Consider the following 23,748-nt stretch of genomic DNA (forward strand, 5'->3'; position numbering starts at 1 on the left):
ATGTATCCAATTTGAGAAGTGTGTAGTAATATTATGTTGTGATGTTAATTTGCATATTTTGATGGTTATTGATGTAAAACAATATTTTAAAAAAAATGAAGTTACAAGGAAGGCCCTACTCAGTAGGGCCTTATAAATCAATATACATGGTCCTAGGACATCACTATGGGGAAATCAAGAGGTCATGATTACAAAAGAAATCATTGTAATTGAAGGATATGATCCAGGGACGGCTGGCCAGGAATACAGCAGACGTGATCAAGACAGGCCAGGGGTGTATAGACCATATGTTAGGCCATAAAACAATTCTTATGAAATTCAAGAAGACTGAAATTATACCCAGTACCTGCCATGACCACAAGTGTATAAAACTAGAAGTCAATAATAAGAGGAAAACTGGAAAATCACAAACACATTAAAATTAAACAAGAATCTCCTGAACAATTAATGGATGTAAAAGAAATTAAAGAAGATTGACAAATGAAAATGAAAACACCATATGCCAAAACTTATGAAATATGCCCAAAGCAGTACTAAGAAAGATGTGAATAGCAATAAGAAACCTACTTTAAGAAGCAACAAAAATCACAAATAACCTGACTCTACACCTAGACAAACTACAAAGAGAACAAACTGAGCTCAAAGTTAACAGAAGAAAGAAAATGTAAAGATTAGAGCAGAAATAAATGAAATAGAAGACAGGAAATAGTAGACAAGATTAAACTAAGAGTTGGCTCTTTAAAAAAAGAAACAAAATTGACAAATTTTATTTAGGTGAGCCAAGAAAAAAAGAAGAGTTTTAAATCAATAAAATTAGAATTAAAAAAGAGACATTAAAACTGATACCACAAAAATGCAAAGAATCATAAGAGGTTACTATGAACAACTGTACACCAAGAAACTGAACAATGTAGAAGAAATGGAAAATTTCTTAGAAGCATAAAAATTACCAACACTGAGTTGAGGAAATTTAGAAAGTATAAATAGACCAATTATTAATAAAGATGTCTTTTGGAAAAGATTGACCAATTTTATTAGGAAGTATTTTAACAAAGCAACAAAGAGAATGATGTACAAAAAGTAAAAAGCAAGCAAGACTAGTAATTACATTGAATCAGTAATCAAAAATCTCCCAAAGAAGAAAATTTCAGGACCAGAGGGCTTCATTGGTGAATTTTACCAAACATTTGAAGCATTGATGCCAATCTTTCTCAAAATCTTCCCCCAAATTAAAGAATGGGCAACACTACAAACCTCATTTTTTTTTTACAAACCTCATTTTTTGAAGCCAGCATCATCCTGGTATGTAGAAAAGACTACATACCAATATCTTTGATAAATGTAGATGCAAAATTATTTTTTAAAATAATAACAAACTAAATACAGCAGCACATTAAAAGTATCATTCACCATGATCAAGTGAGATTTACATCTTAGATGTTAGGATGGTTCAACATATGTAAATCAGTCAATGTGATATATCACATTAATAAGATGAAGAAAATATATTCTCTTGATGCAGAAAAAGCATTTGGAAAATTTCAACAACCATTCATGTTAACGTTCTTGAATTGGGTATAAAAGCAATACATATCAACACAATAAAGGTGGCATATAGTGAATCCATAGCTAAAATCATACTTAATTGTGAAAGGTTAAAAGATTTCCCTTTTAGATTAAAAACAAGACAAGGGTTTCTGCTCTCACCATTCCTATTAAACATAGAATTGAAAAATCATTGCTACAACAATCAGGCAAGAGTAAATAATGAAAGACATCAGAATTGGAAAAAAAAAACAGAAAAATTGTATCTGTTGATGACATAATTGTATATATAGAAAATTCTAAAAACAAAAGACTTTTAAATATAGAGAACAAACTGCTGATGGATGGAAGTTGAGGAGGGGATGGGTTAAATGGGTAATGGTTTTTAAGGAGGACCCTTGTGATGAGCATTGAGCATTATATGTAAGTGATGAATCACTAAATACTATTCCTGAAACCAATATTACACTATATGTTGACTAACTAAAATTTAAATAAAAACGTGAAACAAACAAAGATACTAAACCAAGAAACTTAGAGCCTATCAACAAATTCAATAAATTTGCAGGATACAAAATTAACATACAGATGTCAGTAGCATTTCTATACACTAAGAACAAATTACCTGAAAAAAAGACAAAAAGAAAAAAGAAAGCAATTTAATTTACAGTAGCATCATCAAGATACAGATATAGTGAAAAGAAAGGCCATCTGTACCCCAGTGTTCATAGCAGCAATGGCCACTGTCGCCAAACTGTGGAAAGAACCAAGATGCCCTTCAAAGGACAAATGGATAAGGAAGATGTGGCCCATATACACTATGGGGTATTATGCATCCATCAGAAAAGATGAATACCTAACTTTTGCATCAACATGAATGGGACTGGAAGAGATTATGCTGAGTGAAATAAGTCAAGCAGAGAGAGTCAATTATCATATGGTTTCACTTATTTGGGTAGCATAAGAAATAACATGAAGGACATGGGGAGATGGAGAGGAGAAGGGAGTTGAGGGAAATTGGAGGGGGAGATGAGCCGTGAGAGACTATGGACTCTGAAAAACAATCTGCGGGTTTTGAAGAGGGGGTGGGAAGTTGGGGGCCCAGGTGGTGGGTATTATGGAGGGCACATATTGCATGGTGTACTGGGTGTGGTACATAGACAATGAATTCTGTTACACTGAAAATAAATTAAATAAAAAAATAAAATAATTAAGAATAAACTTAACCAAGGAGATGAAAGATGTCTACTCTGAATAGATAAGACATTGATGAAAGAAATTAAAGAAAACACAAATAAATAGAAAGGTAGCCTGTGTTAATGGATTGAAATAATTAGTATTGTTAAAATGTCTATACTGTTAAAAGATATTTATAGATTCAAAGCAATTCCTATTGAGATTTCAATAACAGTTTTTTTTTAATTTATTTTCAACATAACAGTATTCCTTGTTTTTGCACCACACCCAGTGCTCCATGCAATCCGTGCCCTCTCTAGTACCCAACACCTGGTTCCCCCAACCTCCCACCCCCTGCCACTTCAAACCCCTCAGACTGTTTTTCAGAGTCCATTGTCTCTCATGGTTCACCTCCCCTTCCAATTTCCCCCAACTCCCTTCTCTCTAACTCCCCTTGTCAATAGCAGTTTTTACAGAAGCAGAAAATTTTTTATATTTATATGAAACCTCAGAAGACCCTAAATAGCCAAATCAAGTCTGAGAAAGAAGACAAAGTGGGGGCATTACACTTCCTGGTTTTAATCTCTACTATAAATTATAGTCATCAAGACATTTTTCTATTGTCATAAAAACAGATGCATAGACCAAAGGAACAGAATTGAAAGTTTGGAAATAAACCTAGTAATATACAGTCAATAAATATTTTGAAAAGGGAGCTAATAGTACTCAGTGGAGAAAGTCAGTACGTTCTTAGGAAAACTGGATATTCACATGTAAAAAAAAAAAGGTAACTAAACCCTTGTCTTATACCACTCACAAATTTAAGTCGAAATGGTTTACAAAATTAAACGTAAGACATGAAATCATGAAACTTCTAGAAAAAAGCACAGGAATAACATTTCTTGACATGGCTCTTGAAAATATTTTTTTAACATGACAAATACAAGCCACAAAATAAAATATAAACAACTGGGACTATATCAAATCAAATTTAAAAGTTTCTGTACAGCAAAAGAAATATTCAATAACATAAAAAGATAATGCATGTAATAGGAAAATATTTGCAGAATAATTTGCAGATAAATAGATAGATGATAGATAGATCTGATAATGGGTTAATATCTAAATTATATAAAGAACTCATATAACTCAATAACAAAACAAAATCAAAACAGAAAAACAAAAGAGAAATAATTTAATTTAAAAAATCAACAAATATCTTAGACAGACATTTCTTTAAAGAATGCATATGAAAGACAAACAGGTGCATGAAAAGATGGTCAACATCAGTAGTCACTTGGGAAATGCAAATCCAAATCAAAATAAGATATCACATCACACCTATAGAGTAACCATTACCAAAGAGACAAGAGATAACCAATGCTGGTGAGAATTAAAAAAAAAAAAAAAAAGAACATTTCTGGACTGTTGGTTAGTTTGTAAACTGTGACAGCCACTATGGAAAACATTATGGTTGACCCTCAAAATATTAAAAATAAAATTAACATATGGTTCATCAATTCCTATTTTGGGAATATATCCAAAGGAAATGAAGACACAAACTCCAAAGTATATCTGCACCTGCATGTTTATAGCAGCATTATTTACAGTAGCCAAAATATGGAAACAACCTATCCACTGACAGATGAATGGATAAGGAAGCTGTGATACACACACACACACACACACACACACACACACACACATCATTACATCTAAATATTATTCAGTCATAAACAACAACAAAAACAAAACAAAACCCTGCCCTTTGTGAAAACATAAGTGAAACTTGAGGGCATTATGATAACTGAAATAAGAAAAAGACAAATACTGTATGATCTCACTTATATGTGGAATCTGAAAAAAAATACTCATAGAAAAAGGGAACAGATTTGTGGTTGCCACAATTGGGCAATTGGGGTTGGGGGTAAAAGGAATGTAGTAAAAAGGCTCAATCTTCCAGTTACAAGACAAAGAAGTACTAAGTATGTAATGTACAGTATGACTATAGTTAGCATTGATGTATGATATAAACGAAAGTTGTTAAGAGAATAAGTTCTGAGTTCTTATCACTCAAAAAGAAACTTTTTTGGCTTTCTTTTTTTATTGTATTTGTGTGAAATGATGGATGCTAACTTATAGCAGTAATTGTTTCACAATATATATAAATCAAACAATAATGCTATATACCTTAAACTTAAAAAGCAACAGACTCTCAATAAAACCAGAAAAAAATCAGCTAGACATATTTATGTGGGTCTATATTTGGGACTTCTGTTGTATTCCCTTGATCTATGTGTCTACTCCTCCAGCAATAACACACTCTTTTGATTACTTTAGGTATACAGTAAGTGTTTATATTGGCTTTTTAATTTATTATTATATAATCATTTCTCCCAAATGATTTTTTTAAGATTTTATTCATTCATTTGACAGACAGAGATCACAAGTAGGCAGAGAGGCAGAGATAGAGAGAGGAGGAAGCAGGCTCCCCACTGAGCAGAGAGTCTGATGCGGGGCTCGATCCCAGGACCCTGGGACCATGACCTCGGCCGAAGGCAGAGGCTTTAAGCCACTGAGCCACCCAGGAGCCCCCTAAATGATTTCTTTTATAAAACATATATTTTGTGAGAGTCTGGGTGGTTCCATAGGTTAAGCATCTGCCCTTTGGCTCAAGTTATGATCCCAGGTCCTTTCGGGCTTCCTGCTCAGCAGGGATTCTGCTTCTCCCTCTGCCTTTCTCCCTGCGTGTGCTCTCACTCTCTTTCTCCTTCACAAAAATAAATTTTAAAAATCTTTTAAAAATGAATAAAATAAAATAAATTATTTTAGTTGTTCTAAGCTCTGTGTTTTTCCAAATCAATTTTATAATAAGTTCGTCCATGTCAAAAAAATTGCTAGAATTTTTATAGGAGTTTGAATAAACCTATAGATTAATTTGGGTTGAGTTAAGATCTTTATTATTTTTGATTGTTCTAATCCATGTTTATTTCTCCACTTAGGGAAATCATTATTTTTAATTTCTTTCAACAGAATTTTTAATTTTCAGAATATAGATACTATAAATGTTTTGCTAATTGTATAACAGAGCATTTCTTTATATTCCAATAATTGTACCTGATATTATAATTTTAGTTTCAGTTTAGGCAAGCCTGTCATTAGCACATAGACATATAATAATTTTGTGTTGATCTTGTATGTTATGACTTCACTAAAATTACTTATAAATCATTGAGGTTTCATTTTTAGATTTGCCAGATATTTTATATGTGGGCAATTATATCTTTTGTAGATAGGTAGTTTTCTTGCCTCCTTACCAATCTATGTCCTTTTTATTTAGTTATATTCGCCATGTTGTTATTGTTATCCTTCCCCTTAATATATTGGATAATAGTGGTAAGAAAAAACAAAAACAACTGTTTTTGTTTCCAATCTTATAAAAATCATTCAGACCTTTACCATTAATTATTATGTCAGCTATCATTTTGTTGTTGTTTGGTTGTTTGCTCTTGGGTTTTGGGATTTTTGTAGACGCTTTTTGTCAACTTGAGAACATCTCCATACATTTCTAAAATCCTGAGAGTCTTTATTGCAACATGGTAGAGAAAACACACCTCAAATATGATATGGGAAAGTTCTAAGTAAAAGACGGGGAAAAATGTAATTCTTTATTTATTTATATTTTATTGTGTTCAGTTAACCAACATATAGTACATTATTAGTTCTTGATATAGTATTCAACAATTCATTAGTTATGTATAACACCCAGTGCTCATCACACCACAGGCCATCCTTAGTACCCATCACCTGGCTTCCTCATCCCCCCACTTTCTGTAACCCTGTTTGTTTCCTGGAGTCCAGAGTCTCTCCTGGTTTGTCTTTCTTTATAATTTTTATATGTATATTTTTAAAATGATGTCTATACTAATATAAGATAAAGTAGAGCGAGCAAAAATACTAGAGGCAAAGACAGACATTAAATAATGATACATGATCAATGCACCAGGAATACATAATGATCCAAAAAATGTTTTCCAATAAAAATGAAATTAAACTGGTAAAACTAAAAGAAAAATAGATCTAATTATATTTGAAGATTTTAACACCTCTCTGGCTGTTACTAATTGAACTACCAGAGATAAGAGTACCAGAAAAATGATGAAGTAAGAGGATCCTAGGCTCACCTCTCCCCATGGATACCCCTAGATAATACCCGCTTCAGTGTAAATGACCTAAAGACTGTCAGAACAGGCCCATCAAACTTAATTGTACAGAGGAGCCCACATTGAGACTGTAGGAAGGGCAGACAAATGATCAGTAACAAAAGTGACCTGACAGACTTACTGTGGGACAATATCTACTCATGTCTTTTTCCTACTTGTTAACTGGGTTATTCATTTTTGGGATGTTGAATTGTATAGGTTCTTTATATATTTTTGATATTAGCACCTTATTGAAAATATCATTTGCAAATGTCTTATCACATTCTGTAGGCTGCCTCTTTATTTTTGATTGTTTCCTTCACTGTGCAAAAACTTTTTTAGTTTACTGTATTCTCAGTAGTTTATTTTTGCAATTGTTTCCCTTCCCAAAGGGACATCTAGAAAAATGAGTCTAAGGCTGATGTCAGAGACATTACTGCCTATGTTTCTTTTCTTTTCCCCCAGGAATGTTATAGTTTTGGGTCTCTAATTATTTATTTATTTATTTACATATTTATATATTTATTTACTTACTTATTTAATTTATTTAAGTAATCTCTACACCCAATGTGGGGCTCAAACTCATGAACCCAAGATCAAGAGTGGAATGCTCTACTGACTGAGCAAGCCAGGCACCCCATCATGTTTAGGTTTTAAATCAATCTTATTTTATTTATTTATTTATTTTGCACATGGTGTAGGACAGTTGTTCAGTTGCATTCTTTTTCATGTAGCTAGCTGTCCAGTTTTCCAAACATATTTGTTGAAAAAAGCAGTCTTTCCCAATTGTATATACTTGCCTTTTTTGTGACCATATACTCATGAGTTTATTTTTGGCTCTCAATTTTATTCAATTAATTTATATGTCTCTACTGTTTTGATTATGACACCTTTGTAGTGTATCTTGAAGTCTGTGATTGTGATACCTCCAGTTTTGTTCTTTTTCGATATTTCTTTGGCTTTTTTGGTCTTTTGTGGTTCCATACAAATTTTAGAATTATTTGTTCTACTTCTGTGAAAAATGTTATTGGTGTTTTGACAAGGATTGCATTTAATCTGTAGATTGCTTTCAAGTAGTATGGACACCTTAACAATATTTCTTTCCTAATACCTGAGCATGGAATATCTTTCCATTTGTTTGTGTCATCTTTAATTTCTCTCATCAATGTTTTATAGTTTTTGGAGTACAGATCTTTCACCTCCTTTGTTAAGTTTATTCCTAGGTATTTTATTATCTTTGGTGCAATTCCAAATTGAATTATTTTCTTACTTTCTCTTTTTGCTTCTTCACTATTAGCATATACAAATGAACCAGATTTCTGTAGGTTGATATATGCTGCAACTCTACTGAGTTCATCAGTTGTAACAATTTTTTTTTCATAGTGTCTTTAGGCTTTTCTATATACAGTATTGTGACATTGGCAAATAGTGGAAGTTTTAATCTTTCATTACCAATTTGGTAATTTCTTTCTTTTTTTTTTTCTGGTTTCTATGGGTAGAAGTTTCAGTGCTATGCTGAACAAAAGTGCTGAGAATGCACACTCTTATCTTGTTCCTGACCTTAGAAGGAAGCTCAGGTTTTCATCATTGAATATGTTTGCTGTGTTTTTGCTTGTTTGTTTTTAATATATGATCTTTATTATATGCTTGCATATCTTTATTTTTTAAGATTTATTTATTTGAGAGAGAGAGAAGGAGACAATGGGGGGAGGAGTAGAGGTAGAGGGTTCTAAGCAGACTCCCCACCGAGTGCAGAGCTGGACATGGGGCTTGATCTAATGGCCCAGAGACCATGACATGAGATGAAACCAAGAGCCAGACATTTATCAGCTGATCCATTGAGATGCTCCTGTTCATGTATCTTTCCAACCCTACTTTGTCGGGAATTTTTTCATGAATAGATGCTGTATTTTGCCAAATATTTTTTTACAACTGCTGAGATAATTATATGTTTTTTATTCTCTGTCTTGTTAATCAGCCAATATATTTTTAAAATAAACTTTAGTTCTGAGTTCTGGCCTCTGTTCTCCTATTCTCTTTGTTCCCCCAAGTCAGGTTGCTTGCCTTAGTATTCTGGGTGGGATAAGAAAGAACTGGGCTCTTTTGACATTGTCTTGCAAGGCTGCAGAAGCCAAGCACTCACTCACACCCTCTCACTTTCCCCTGTGAGAAAAATAAGCTGAGAGCTTCTCTCTTGATTAAATAAATCCACAATGATGTACAATCACCCCCATTATCTAATTTTGGAATCTTTTATCACCCTAAAAGGAAACCTTATACCCTTTAATCAGGCATTTTGCATTTCATTTTCTCCCTTTCCCCAGTCCCTGGAAACCACTAATCTGCTTTCTATCTCCATGGATTTATTTATTCTGTATATTTCATATAAATAAAATCATAAAATATGTGTCATTTTATGTCTGGATTTTTTTTTTCCTTACCATGATGTTTTCAGGGTTCATTCATGTTGTAGCATATGTCAGTACTTCTTTTTTAAATTATGGTTGTATGATATTCCATTGTATGTATATACCACATTTTGTTTACTCATTTATTAGTTGAGGAGTATTTGTGTTATTTCCACTTTTTAGTTATTGTGATTAGTGTTACTATGAACATCCATATATAGATTTCTAAAAATATTTTATTTTTAAGTAATCTCTATTTTAAATGTGGGACTCAAACTTACAACCTCAAGGTCAAGAACTGCATGCTTTACCAACTGAGCCAACCAAGCACCCCCATATACAGCTTTTATTTTGATTACCTCTTTTTAATTCTTTTGGGTATATGCTGAAAAGTAGAATTTCTCTGGTAATTTCATGTTTAACATCTTCATGGACTGCCAAACTGTTTTCTACAACAGCTGTCTCATTTTACATTTCTACCAGCAATGTATAAGGGTATCAGCATTTATTGATCATCAAATATAATTAAAAATGCTGTCCAACATATAAGGCATGTTCAATATCTTCAAATACCTTCTATTCTACTTATTTTTTTATTTAGATTATGAAAAATTTGAAGATAAATATCAAGTATTACAATGTATATAGTGTTAAAATTTCCCAGTTCCTAGAATGAGGACTTACATATAAAAGGTCCTTGATATTTATTGAATAAATGGCTAGATAGAATGACTTTAAAAAAAAAAAAAAGACTGAATCAAAGATAACTTTGTGGCTTAGGGCCTGGATGAATGCTACAGTGTCCAAAGCGTAGAGGTCAAAGGATATGAATTAGTGTTAAATTTTTATTCTGAATCATAAAAAATATCATGAGTAGAATAGACTTAGAAATCATCCATATAAAACAGACAGATGTTTCTTAATTCCTCTCTGTAGACTTCAAGTATATATTTTTGATTTTTAAATTAAAGGAACACAGTGTTCAATTAAGAACAATAAAGTTGAGGAATGGAGTGACTACTTGAAGGAATAGTGTTGTAGGAAATTATGTAGCAGGTGTGGAATGATGCACAAGAGACATGTGTTTTTTAGCATCAACTTTGTGATCCATTATTTGCAACTTAAGGTAAGCTGGGATAATTTAATTATCCCAAGAAGCACTTAACATCTGAAAAAATGGTATTTGACTATTTCATTCTGCTAGTGTTAGACTGAGAAGACTGTATGGTAAGATATGTTTAAAAGTTAAAAAGTCTTATTAAATAAATGAAAAGGCTAATTCCAGCTGAGAAAGTAACTACTAACATTTTGCTGTTGACAAAGTACTTTCATATGGATTAGCTCATCTGTTGCTTTACTTAAACGTTAATGGAGACAATATGTAATTGTATACTGATTGACCAGAATGATCATATTTTCTCTTGTGCCACTACTGAGAAAAATTCCATACTAATTGAAATTTCATAATTTGTATAGAAGTAAAACAATTACCCTTCATTATGCCAGGCCAGTAAAGAATAAAAAAAGAATTCATTTCTCATTTGGTCACTGAAGAGATGAAGTTTTTAAAAGCCCCTTACATGGAATTTGGAAAGATCACTCAGAGGCTTAATGGACTAGTCAAAACAAAACAGAGTATATATTTATTTAAGTATATATTTAATATAAAGATATATTTAATATTTATATTATAAATATGATATATAAATATAAGAATATATAAAACATGATATATAGATATATACAAATAAGTATATATATCTAAAATATATATTATTTATATTATATATTATATGCTATTTATATTATTATATATGTATATATATTACAATTTGTCAAAATTATACTAGAACATGAATCCAGAGATATTAGCTTTATGTTATTTCAGTATTAGAATGAAAGAGACTCCAATATATATTTTTATTATAGAATCAAAGGAGAGGGGCACCTGGGTGGCTCAGTGGGTTAAGCCGCTGCCTTCGGCTCAGGTCATGATCTCAGGGTTCTGGGATCGAGTCCCGCATCGGGCTCTCTGCTCGGCAGGGAGCCTGCTTCCTCCTCTATCTCTCTGCCTGCCTCTATGCCTACTTGTGTTCTCTCTCTGTCAAATAAATAAAATAAATAAAATCTTAAAAAAAAAGAATCAAAGGAGAAAACTTAACAATTTTGTTGCCCACGACACTTAAATTGTAGTAGAGCATAGTGGTTAACCGTGTAGTTGTTATGGCCTCTGGATGGCTCAGTTGGTTAAACCTCTGCTTTCATCTTCGGTCATGATCCCAGAGTCCTGGGATCACGTCCTACTTCAGGCTCCCTGTTTAGCAAAGAGTCTGCTTTTCCCTCTACCTCTGCTACTGCTGTGCTCTTTTTCATGCTCTCTCTCTCTCTCTCTCTCTCTCTGTGTCAAATAAATAAATAAAACCTTAAAAAAAGTATAGTGGTTAAAGACAATTATGAAGCCTAATTACCTGGTTTCAAATCCTTCCTCTTTCCTATACGAGCTGTGTATACTCATGCAAATTATTTAATTTTCTTTGTAAGTTGGTGATCTCAACTATAAAATGGAGCAAATAATAGCTGTTTCATAGGATTATTTTGTGGATTAAATGATACAGAATAGGGAGTTATATGAGTTCTATGATTATTACATCGAATGCTCAGATTTTACAGACATGATCTTAAACAGTTGGACTCTTCCATCTATTGACTGAAGTTAGTAATTTAGAATCTCATTTTTCTTCTTTCAAGGACATTCAGAATATAACATTTTCTCTTCTTCTAAGACCTCGGAAGAAATATTCTTTGAATCCTATGGTCTCAGGGGAAAAGAAACCTGACATATTTATATATTTTGTAAGAAGAAATTGATTCACTGAGTTTTTCTATGAGAGAAGAAATGTCATTCTCCATTTTATAGTAAGTAAAGTAAGAAAGAAAAACAGTGAAACTCCTTTATAACTCTGGTAGTGGGAAGCAGGAAGACCACCCACCTACAGCCTCATACTCATCAGGTTTTGGCTGCTGAAGTTTTGTTAGATTTAGGCAATGAGATGTGATCCACATTATGTTTAAACTTCTAGAAAAAGTTGGGTTAAAACAGGGCTCTGCTATACTTCTGAATTTAAGGAAACCTAAAAACCACATAAACACTAGTATTTCTCAAGTGTTATCACACCTCTTTTCATTATTTTCCAAGCCAATTTTTCCCCAAGCCTGTTTTTTTTTCTACAGAAATCTCCTATTAATACAAGTTATTGGACTCTTGACTAAGAGCAGTCAAAATCATTCCTCTCAACCCAATATTAAATAATTCATTGGGAGGTAACACAGCAAAGAAAGAGCATTCTAACTGTAAATTTAAATATCTAAAGAGAGTACAAAGTTTTATCTTGAATTATCCAGATTGTTTCTTGAGATATTACCAATTTCATGATAAAATAGTATACAACTTTCTGCTTAGTTCTTCTGGAAAAAAAAAAAAGATAGCTTAAACATTGTTCTTCCCTCAATTCTTCTAGTATAAACCTAGCCCAAGCAATACCATAAATGTTCCTTTGCCTCTTTCTTGTCACTACCTGTTTCACACTTAACATAGAATAGGACATCATCATTTCATTTCATTTGGGAGAATCATCTGTTACTTAGTTTCCTCTGAATAGGAACTGGATTTTTTAGGTTTTTGTTTCAATTCCAGTTAGTTAAATGCAGTATAATATTAGTTTCAGGTGGGGGCACCTGGGTAGCTCAGTGGGTTAAGCCTCTGCCTTCGGCTCAGGCCATGGTCTCAGGGTCCTGGGATCAAGCCCCGAATTGGACTCTCTGCTCAGCAGGGAGCCTGCTTCCTCCTCTCTCTCTGCCTGCCTCTCTGCCTACTTGTGATCTCCGTCTGTCAAATAAATAAAATCTTAAAAAAATATTAGTTTCAGGTGTACACAATAGTGATTCAACATGTCCATGCAACACCTGGTGCTCACCACAAATGCACTTCTTAATCCCCATCACTTATTTCACCCATTCCCTCACCCACCTCTCTTCTGGTAACCATCAATTTGTTCTCTATAGTTAAGAGTCTGTTTCTTGGTTTGCCTCTCTCTTTTTCCCCTTGTATCAACTAATTTTTAAGGCTTAATTTGAGCATTAAATCAAGTATGAATTTTCTTTGAGAGATGGAAGATTACTATGGGAGGAGGGCATTCTGGAGCTTCTCTTGGATTAAAGGAACCAATATTGTGAAGGACCTTAAATTAACGAATAACTCATGATATTTGGCAGGAAGATGGCAGACCCTGACCTCATTAAAGTCCATTCGTAAATAATTATTTCATCTTGTTAACCACATTTTAAAAAATGAGCTGATTTTGCTTGTAAGGCTAAACAAAAGGAGTTTGTTCTTGTTCTAATTTAATTGCCAAGTGAAACAAAAATCTATTGTTCTCTAATAGAGACTGCTCACTCAAGAGAATTTAAGACTGTCTTATTCTGAATTCCTAAATAAAAAAATACGTGTTTTTATTATATTTTCTTCAGTCATCTTTTTTTTCATGCCCTCCACTTTACAGTGCTATTTTGTTTTATTTGTTTGATTTTTAAGATAGTGATAAACCAATCTTACACGTTTTTAGACACTGCACTGAATTCAGGAAATTTGTCTTTCTGGACAAAGGATGGAAACATTTAAATCTATATACAAAGAACTGAAATGTTCTTGTAGAGAATTTAGCAAGTTTTATACATGTCCTAACTATAAACTCCAACACGTATGGTGATTGAGATATTAAAAATGAGAAACAATGTATTTCTCTTCACATATGCTTGAGTCACATTTTGTAAAACATGGAAATGACTTGAAAATGATTTCTCAATTGGACTTCTTCAGAAACAGACCAGGAAACAAAGCAAAAACAAACAAACAAATTAAAAAAAAAAATTAAGTAAGGGAAGTAAGTAGGGAAGTTAGTCTAAGCTACTGTGAAATTCAGGGAAGTCCAGCATAATAAAAATAGTGAAAACCTAGGAATAAAATAAAACTTACAAGAGACTTTAGGAGAAATGCTTCCTGGAATCGATTAGGACTAAGAAGAAAACCAGGGGAAATGTTGCCCATTAAGTAGTAAGGGAAATCTGATTTTTGATTCCACAAAGTAAGTTGTTTTCAATGCTTATTTTAAAAATTTCTGTCTTTATACAGAACAAAACAAAACAAAACAAAACAACTATGACCTAGAAAAGACAACTCAAAGAACAGAAAGAATATAATACTAAGAAGATGATGATACAGGAAATATTTACTTAAAAAAGCTGAACATTGGGGCACCTGGGTGGCTCAGTGGGTTGAGCCTCTGCCTTTGGCTCAGGTCATGGTCTCGGGGTCCTGGGATCGAGCCCCGCGTTGGGCTCTCTGCTCGGCAGGGAGCCTGCTTCCTCCCCTCTCTGCCTGCTGCTCTGCCTACTTGTAATCTCTCTGTTAAAAAAATAAAATCTTTAAAAAAAAAGCTGAACATAAACACTCTACAGCATTTATTTATTTTGTCTTGGCAATAAAAATCAAGTATCTATAGGGTTAATTTGCATACCTATTTAAACATTAAGAAATCAGTCCTGGGGCACTTGGGTAGTTCAGTGGGTTAAGCCTCTGCCTTTGGCTCAGGTTATGATCTCAGGGTCCTGGGATCAAGCCCTGCATTGGGTTCTCTGCTCAGCAGGGAGCCTGCTTCTCCCTCTCTCTCTGCCTGCCTCTCTGCCTACTTGTGATCTATCTCTCTCTCTCTCTCTCTCTGTCAAATAAATAAATAAAATCTTTTAAAAAAAGAGAAATAAATCCTTGAAATTAGTAGGCAAAATCTAGAAAAACATAGAAACCTTATTGGTCAAGTAGAAAAAATTTCAATTAAATCAAATTCATTAGGGATAAAGCAGTATATTTAGGGGTGAAAAAAGTCACTTAATTTAAATTTTGGTATCAAAAAGTCATACAACTTTTTAGACAGAAAGGAATTTTAGGCCTTCTCTTATTCCTTTTAAAATATTAATTTTCCACTTTGATGATTGATTTTGTAGAATTTTAAAGTCATCCATTTTTGGATTCTGTTAACCTGCAACCTATAACCACCAATCTAAGTAAATCTTTAAATATTTATGTGTATCTACTGAACCAATAGTATTGCATGCATTGCTTTTATGCATTCATTCAATGAGAGCTCTTGGCTCCCCTATAATGTACAAGCTATGTTTGGTGTGAGGGTAGAAAGAATGCAGCACTTTCTCACCTGCAAATTTCTTAGAATGTAGTTAATGAAATATACATGGACTATACAATACAAATACCCAAATTAAACACAGCAAAGTAGGGACATAGAAAGACATATCTAAGACAATTTATCATTATTCTAAAACTTTTATATTTTGTGCATGCTGTGCCATGCATAATTCAAACTAACTAGTTTAGCTATTCTATCAGTGATTTTAGTACTTCCCCTCTGTGTGTGTGTGTGTATTTTTGTATGTGTGTTATGTGAACTTGGTAGGATTAGCCACCTTATAAAATATTTCAGTTTTGTGACTTTTTATTTATTTTTTTTCATATTGAATTACACTTTATAGACAACATTGTTGGGTTCCAAATTGTGAATGGAATGAAACTATTTAGAGATTTTAGAAAATTATATAAAATAAAATATTTGTGAATTTTCCTTTATAGATGATGTTCAATTATGGCTTTTAAGCTAGTTAATAAAATAATTTAAAATTCTAGCAATTGTGAAAACATCTTTCATCAAAATTATCCATATGTCATCATCTTTATAGCCCTCAAATGAGGAAGCTCCATGCCGACATCAATAATGTAAACATTGTAATCATTAGGAATTCTTGTTGAACTTTATAGAACATTCTCAGAAGAGATGAGTTTTGGAAACAGAATAAATTAACTTTTAAACACATTGGAGAATCAGAGGAACACTAATTTCAGGAATAAAAATCAAAACAAAATAAAACACTAAGAATTTAATATTATTTTCATTTTTTATTTTGATTTATTTTTTAATTTTTATTTATTATTTTCTGATGTACCACAAAAACTGGCTCTGAACAAAAATTTACAGTATCTCCCTCCCAAATGGTTTGTGCAAGCATGATCTCATTGGGATAAGTTGGTATCCTCCTAAAGCTTGCATTCTGAATGTCTCAGTGCTCATTTGCATGTTAGAAATCAGCCACATCTCTTTATTATCACATCTTTTATATGTGCCATTTACACACATACTCACACACACATCCATAAGTACATACTCACGCACATTTATTTACATATTTAGGGTTAACATTAAGGATTTGAATGTGCTCAGCAATACCCTGTTCTCTTCATTGTTTTCAGCTTAGGCCTGTATATGAAGACACCACCACCTCAGGATTGTGCTCTTGCATAAATATTCTCTTACCTCTTGAAGTTTGCAAAAGCAGTGCTAGGGGTCAAACTCACAAAGGTGCTGTCCCCCAATTGCAGCAAACACCACCATGTGTTCTATGTTTGATGAATTAAAAGGATGTTGCCAACTTAATTACACTGTAACTCTTCAGTAAAGGAAGGGCAGAGCTGATTTACTAGTGAATAATTGGGGGCTGATTGATGGCTCTCTCCTTAAGTGCTAAAGGCTATATATATAATTATTTTGCCTTTGGGCCTAATTTTGCCACTGTTAGCTTCCACTTTTGTTATCAGTTGTAATTTATAGATGGGGCTTGCAGTCTGAAAGAAAGGGGATAGAAAATGAAATAGCTCTTGGGTCCCTAGGTATGTCACCTGCAAAAGGCCAGCAGGTAGTTTCGAACATCAACATTTTCAGTCATTTAACAGCATTAATACTTCATGCTTAGCAAAAAAAAATAATGTTATTATTTATCAATAATCATATCAGCCTTTGTTATCTTAAAATCATATTGCATCACCTGGTGATTCTGGATGTACTTTTAGTACAAGAGCAATTTGTTATAAGTCAAAAGAATTTTCATGCACTCTTTTCCCAGCTAAACATTCCCTCTTTTAAAAATGTACTAAGAAATGAAATAACTTTCTTTTAAAAAAAATGCAGGGTACAGTTTCTGCAAAGCAAATTTTTAAAAAATTCAGACATCATCCATGATCTTAATTATTAACATAAAATGACCACTGTTGCTAAAAATCAAAGTACCACTGCAGAATATTTTAATTTCAAAAAGTGCAATATTTAGTAACTTTTATCACAAATAATATACTATGCATAATTTGAAAAATATATACAAAGTATTAACAATCACATATAAAACTTCCCAATTTTACCCCCTAGACTTCATGTACATTCTATGATGCACTTTACCCATATGTTGTTATAAAACATGCCAATTTTTAAAAAGCAAACCAATCATAACAGAGGGTCTGTATTTGGATAGTCCTTTGAGTTTTATGAAGAAACTAGCACCTTACAATTAAGGGGAGAAATAAGATAAAAAAAAAATTAAGATTTTTCTTCTATCAGTGCTAAAAGAATGCAGGACAATATTCTATGTCAATTTTTCCCCCATCATGATAATAACATCTTAGAGACATATTTTAGGTAACTCATCCTTTAAAACTGCAATCACAAAACTTCTTTTTTTTTTCCAATTTATTTATTTTCAGAAAAACAGTATTCATTATTTTTTCACCACACCCAGTGCTCCATGCAAGCTGTGCCCTCTATAATACCCACCACCTGGTACCCCAACATCCCACCCCCCCACCACTTCAAACCCCTCAGATTGTTTTTCAGAGTCCATAGTCTCTCATGGTTCATCTCCCCTTCCAAGTTACCCAAAAGCACATACCCTCCCCAATATCCATAACCCTACCCCCCTTCTCCCAACCCCCCTCCCCCCAGCAACCCACAGTTTGTTTCGTGAGATTAAGAGTCACTTATGGTTTGTCTCCCTCCCTATCCCATCTTGTTTCATGGATTCTTCTCCTACCCACGTAAGCCCCCATGTTGCATCACCACTCCCTCATATCAGGGAGATCATATGATAGTTGTCTTTCTCCACCTGACTTATTTCGCTAAGCATGATACGCTCTAGTTCCATCCATGTTGTCGCAAATGGCAAGATTTCATTTCTTTTGATGGCTGCATAGTATTCCATTGTATATATATACCACATCTTCTTGATCCATTCATCTGTTGATGGACATCTAGGTTCTTTCCATAGTTTGGCTATTGTGGACATTGCTGCTATAAACATTCGGGTGCACGTGCCCCTTTGGATCACTACGTTTGTATCTTTAGGGTAAATTCCCAGTAGTGCAATTGCTGGGTCATAGGGCAGTTCTATTTTCAACATTTTGAGGAACCTCCATGCTGTTTTCCAGAGTGGTTGCACCAGCTTGCATTCCCACCAACAGTGTAGGAGGGTTCCCCTTTCTCCGCATCCTCGCCAGCATCTGTCATTTCCTGACTTGAAAACTTCTAATTTGTAAGCCAACATATACAAGCTCTCCCTCTCAGATTTCCTTTATTGTTTTTTTCCTCATGGAGAACTACCTAGCCTATGAATCACAGGATGATTTGAAGACCCTTTCAGTCAAAACTCACTAGTGTGCCGGTGGGCAAGTGCCAGGAGAAAAAAAAAATAAAGATTGATATCTGTCTTCTCTTCTACCTGCACTTGATTTATAAGTCGGTGTGAGTATGCAAGAGAAATAAAGGCAAAGACCTTGATGCATCCCTGTGGAGAATATATGCACTGTTTAGATTGAAGGCACAAAAGAGGGGAAATTAATGGTAAGCTGTTCATCTGTCACTACTGCTAGCCTGATGGTTTTGCAGAGAAGGCAAGGACTATATGACATGCCCTCCAGTGAAGGACAAGTCTGTCTGCTGTTCTCCTATTATAAACACAGTCTTCAGAGTTTCAAAGGGACTTAAATTTAAAATTAAACCACACTTTGGATAAATAAATATTTTCTCCAGTTTACTTTGTTCCTTTAAAATACTAACTTGTAGAATTCTGTTTGTTTTAGGAAGAAGACATATTTTTTTGGTTTTCTTTCTCCCTCTTTCTTCTTCCTTCCTTTCTTTCTTTCTTTTTTTTTTAATTTAAGTCAAGCATTCTACTTGACAATGTGGCTTGGCTTTTTTACATCTGGTTACATTTTTCCTGCTGTCACATTGCAGTGAAATGTAAATAGGCCCTGAAGATTAGGCACATGCCAAGTAGAGAAGACTTCATTGGATTTCCCTATACAAAATGCACTGTAGACAATTTTTGCAACATTGAAATTATAAGGTTGGATTGTTCACTCCCATTGAAAAAGAAGCAAAACCAAGAAAACTTTAAAAAAAAAAAGAGCTTGTAGACAAGTAAAAAATAGAGTAAAATTGGGGCATCTGGGTGGCTCAGTGGGTTAGAGACTGCGTTTGGCTCAGGTCATGATCTCAGGGTCCTGGGATAGAGCCCCGCATCAGGCTCTCTGTTCAGCAGGAAGCCTGCTTCCTCCTCTCTCTCTCTGCCTGCCTCTCTGCCTACTTGTGATCTCTGTCTCAAATAAATAAATAAAATCTTAAAAAAATAGAGTAAAATATAGTAAGTAAAGTTTTGTCTTGTGTAAAAGTTTGAAAAAAACATGTTCCCTTATTATTGAAATGATCTATGATCATGAGGACATGATATGTTGGAGTAATACTTATTGTTTTGAATGGGAAGTATAATAGTATGCAATTTAGAGGTTGTAATTAAAGTTTCACATGTTCAATCAACTTTTTGAAACACAAAATTCTCTCTCTCTATATATATATATATTTTTTTTTTAAGAAAAAGGGGAATTTTGTACCTCTAATCGTCTTTACTATTCAAAAGGTCTTTACTGTTGGACAAATGTTTCATAGAAAATCAACCAAGAGGGACAAAATACATTGGCATTATTTTAAAGTAAGTTTAAATAAAATAAATAGGAAAAGTAAAGTAAGAGATAGAGTAAGGAAGCTTTTAATATTTTGGTGAATATCTGATCCATTACTATATTAGAATCAAAGAAACTTTTTATTTAAATTTCAGTTAGTTAAGGTACAGTGTACTATTAGTTTGAGGCATACGATATAATGATTCAACACTTCCTTATAACACCTGGTGCTCATCACAAGTACACTCATAATCACCATCACCTATTTAGCCCATCTCCCAGTCACCTATGTTTTGATAACCACAAAGTTTGTCCCTTTTTTTGTTGTTTTTCTTTCATTTTATTATATTAGTCACCATACAGTACATCATTAGTTTTGTTTTGTTTTTTAGATTATTTATTTATTTATTTATTTGACAGAGAGAAATCACAAGTAGATGGAGAGGCAGGCAGAGAGAGGGAGGGAAGCAGGCTCCCCGCTGAGCAGAGAGCCCGATGCGGGACTCGATCCCAGGACCCTGAGATCATGACCTGAGCCAAAGGCAGCGGCTTAACCCACTGAGCCACCCAGGCGCCCCACATCATTAGTTTTTGATGTAGTGTTCATGATTCATTGTTTGTGTATAACACCCAGTGCTCCATGCATACATGCCCTCCTTGATACCCATCAGCAGGCTCACCCATAACTCCACCCTCTTCCCTCTGAAACCCTCAGTTTGTTCCCTGTAGTCCATAGTCGCTCATGGTCTGTCTCCCCTCTTATTCTCCCTTCTTTTTTCCTTCCTTCTTCTAATGTCCTCCATGCTATTCCTTATGTTCCAAATATAAGTGAAACATGATACTTGACTTTGTCTGTTTGAATTATTTCACTTAGCATAACCCCTTCCAGTTCCATCCATGTTGATGCAAATGATATCCGTTCCTCCTTTCTGATGGCTGAGTAATATTCCATTGTATACATGGACCACATCTTTCTTATCCATTCATCTGTTGAAGGGCATCTCAGCTCTTTCCACAGTTTGGCTATTGTGGACATTGCTGCTATGAACATTGGGATGCATGTAACCCCCCCCCCTTTTTTTTAACTACATCTGTAACTGTGAGGTAAATACCCAAGAGTGCAATTGCTAGGTCATAAGGTAGCTCTATTTTTATTTTTTTTTTTTAAAAGATATTCTATTCATTTATTTGACAGAGAGAAAGAGACAGAGAGGGAACACAAGCAGGGAGAGTGGGAAAGGGAGAAGCAGGCTTCTCACTGAGCAGTGAGCTTGATGTGGGACTCAATCCCAAGACCCCAGGATCATGACCTGAGCCGAAGACAGATGCTTAACTACTGAGCCACCCAGGTGCCTCTATTTTAACTTTTTGAGGAACCTCAATACTGTTTTCCAAAGTGTCCAGTTTTCTCATCACCATTTCTTAAAGAGACTGTGTTTTTTCCATTGGATATTTTCTCCTGCTTTCTTGAAGATTAGTTGACCATAGAGTTAAGGTCCATATCTGGGCTCTCTATTCTGTTTTATTGGTCTGTGTGTGTTTTTGTGCCAGTAACATGCTGTTTTGGTGATCACAGCTTTGTAGTATAGCTTGAAATTGACAACATGATGCCCCCAACTTTGTTTTTCTTTTTCAACATTTCCTTGGCTATTTGGGGTATTTTCTGGTTCTATACAAATTTTGGGATTGTTTGTTCCAGCATTTTGAAAAATGCCATTGGCATTTTGATTGGGATGGTGTTGAAAATACAGATTGCTCTGGGAAGCATAGACATTTTGACAATGTTTATTCCTCTGATCCCAGAGCATAAAGTGTGTTTTCTATAGTTAAGAGTGTGTTTCTTGGTTTGCCCATCTCTCTCTCTTTCTTCCCTCTTGCTCATTTGTTTCATTTCTTAAATTTCACATATGAGTGATATCATGTGGTATTTGTCTTTATGTGACTCAATTATGTCATTTAGACTAATACTGTCTAGCTCCATCCACACTGTAGCAAATGGCAAGATTTCATTTTTTGTGGCTGAATAATATTCCTGTGTGTGTGTGTGTGTGTGTGTGTGTGTGTGTACGCATGTGCATGTTTGTGTGTGTGTTTACCACTTTTTCTTTATCCATTCATCAGTTGATAGACACTTTGGCTCTTTCCATAATTTGGCTATTGTGGATAATACAGTTATAAACATCAGGGAGCATCTATATCCTTTTGATTTAATATTTTCGTATTCTTCAGGTAAATACCTGGAAGTGTAATTGTGGTTCATAGGATAGTTCTTTTTAACTTTTCAGGAACCTTCATACTGTTTTCCAGAGTGGCTGCACAAGTTTGCATTTCCACTAACACTGTAAGAGGATTCCCCTTCCTTCACATCCTCACCAACAATTGTTGTTTCTTGTTTTGTGTCACACCTATTCTGACAGGTGTAAGGTGATATCTAATTGTGATTTTGATTTGCATTTCTCTGATCAGCAATGTTGTGCATATTTTAATATGTCATTTGGTCATCTCTATGTCTTCTTTGGAAAAATGTCTATTCACGTCTTCTACCTATTTTTATTGGATTATTCTTTTTAGGGTTTTGAGTTCTATAAACTCTTTTCATAGTTTTGATTCTAACCCTCTATCAGATAACAATTCCATAGGTTGCATTTTAGTTTTCTTGATTGTTTTTTTCACTGTGAAGAAGTATTTAATTTTTATGTATTAACAATACTTTATTTTTGCTTTTGTTTCTTTTATCTCAGGAGTGATATTTAAAAAGAAGTTGTTAGGACCAACGTCAAAGAAGTTACTATGCTCTCTTCTAAGATTTTTATTGTTTCGGGTCTCACATTTAGGTCTTTGGTCATTTTGAATTAATTTTGGTGTATTGTATAAAAAAGTGATCCGGTCTCATTCTTTTGCATGTTGTTTTCCAGTTTTCCAACACTATTTACTGGAGAGAGTGTTTGTTTTCCATTGGATATCCTTTCCTGCTTTTTGACTAGAAATCCATTAAACCTTAATGCAGAATAACAGAAATATTTAAAATGCATTATAATTATTTTAAATGACATTAATAATAAAAAACCAGAAATTTTTATTTCTCATAAATTAAAATACTATTTTCTCAAATATAAAAATATAATTCAGTTTCTGCTGTAAACTACACTCACATATGTAGGATTCAATATACTTCTTTCAAGGAAAGTATATTCCAATAGCAGAATAAAATAAGGCAATTATGCAAGTAACTAATGCAGTACCAAATGTAATGCATTCCACAAGAGCCAAAAACAAAATTACAAAATATCCTGGTAATTCGGGGACAAGAAAAATTACTTCATGCATTGGAGAATATCATGAACAAAGTCACATTTGACCTGATCTTTAAACAGTTGAGAGGATTTAGACAAAGGAAATGGAGAAGGGAGCATTTAATTGGAAAAAGAAGATGGTGGCATGGTGAATATTCAGAAATAGCAAGCAGTCAAATTTTAGCTGGAGTGAAAGAAATCTGAAGAAGAGTAGTGGGAGA

This window comes from Neovison vison, chromosome X (genome assembly GCF_020171115.1).
Source record: "Neovison vison isolate M4711 chromosome X, ASM_NN_V1, whole genome shotgun sequence".
Classification (NCBI taxonomy): Eukaryota; Metazoa; Chordata; class Mammalia; order Carnivora; family Mustelidae; genus Neogale; species Neogale vison.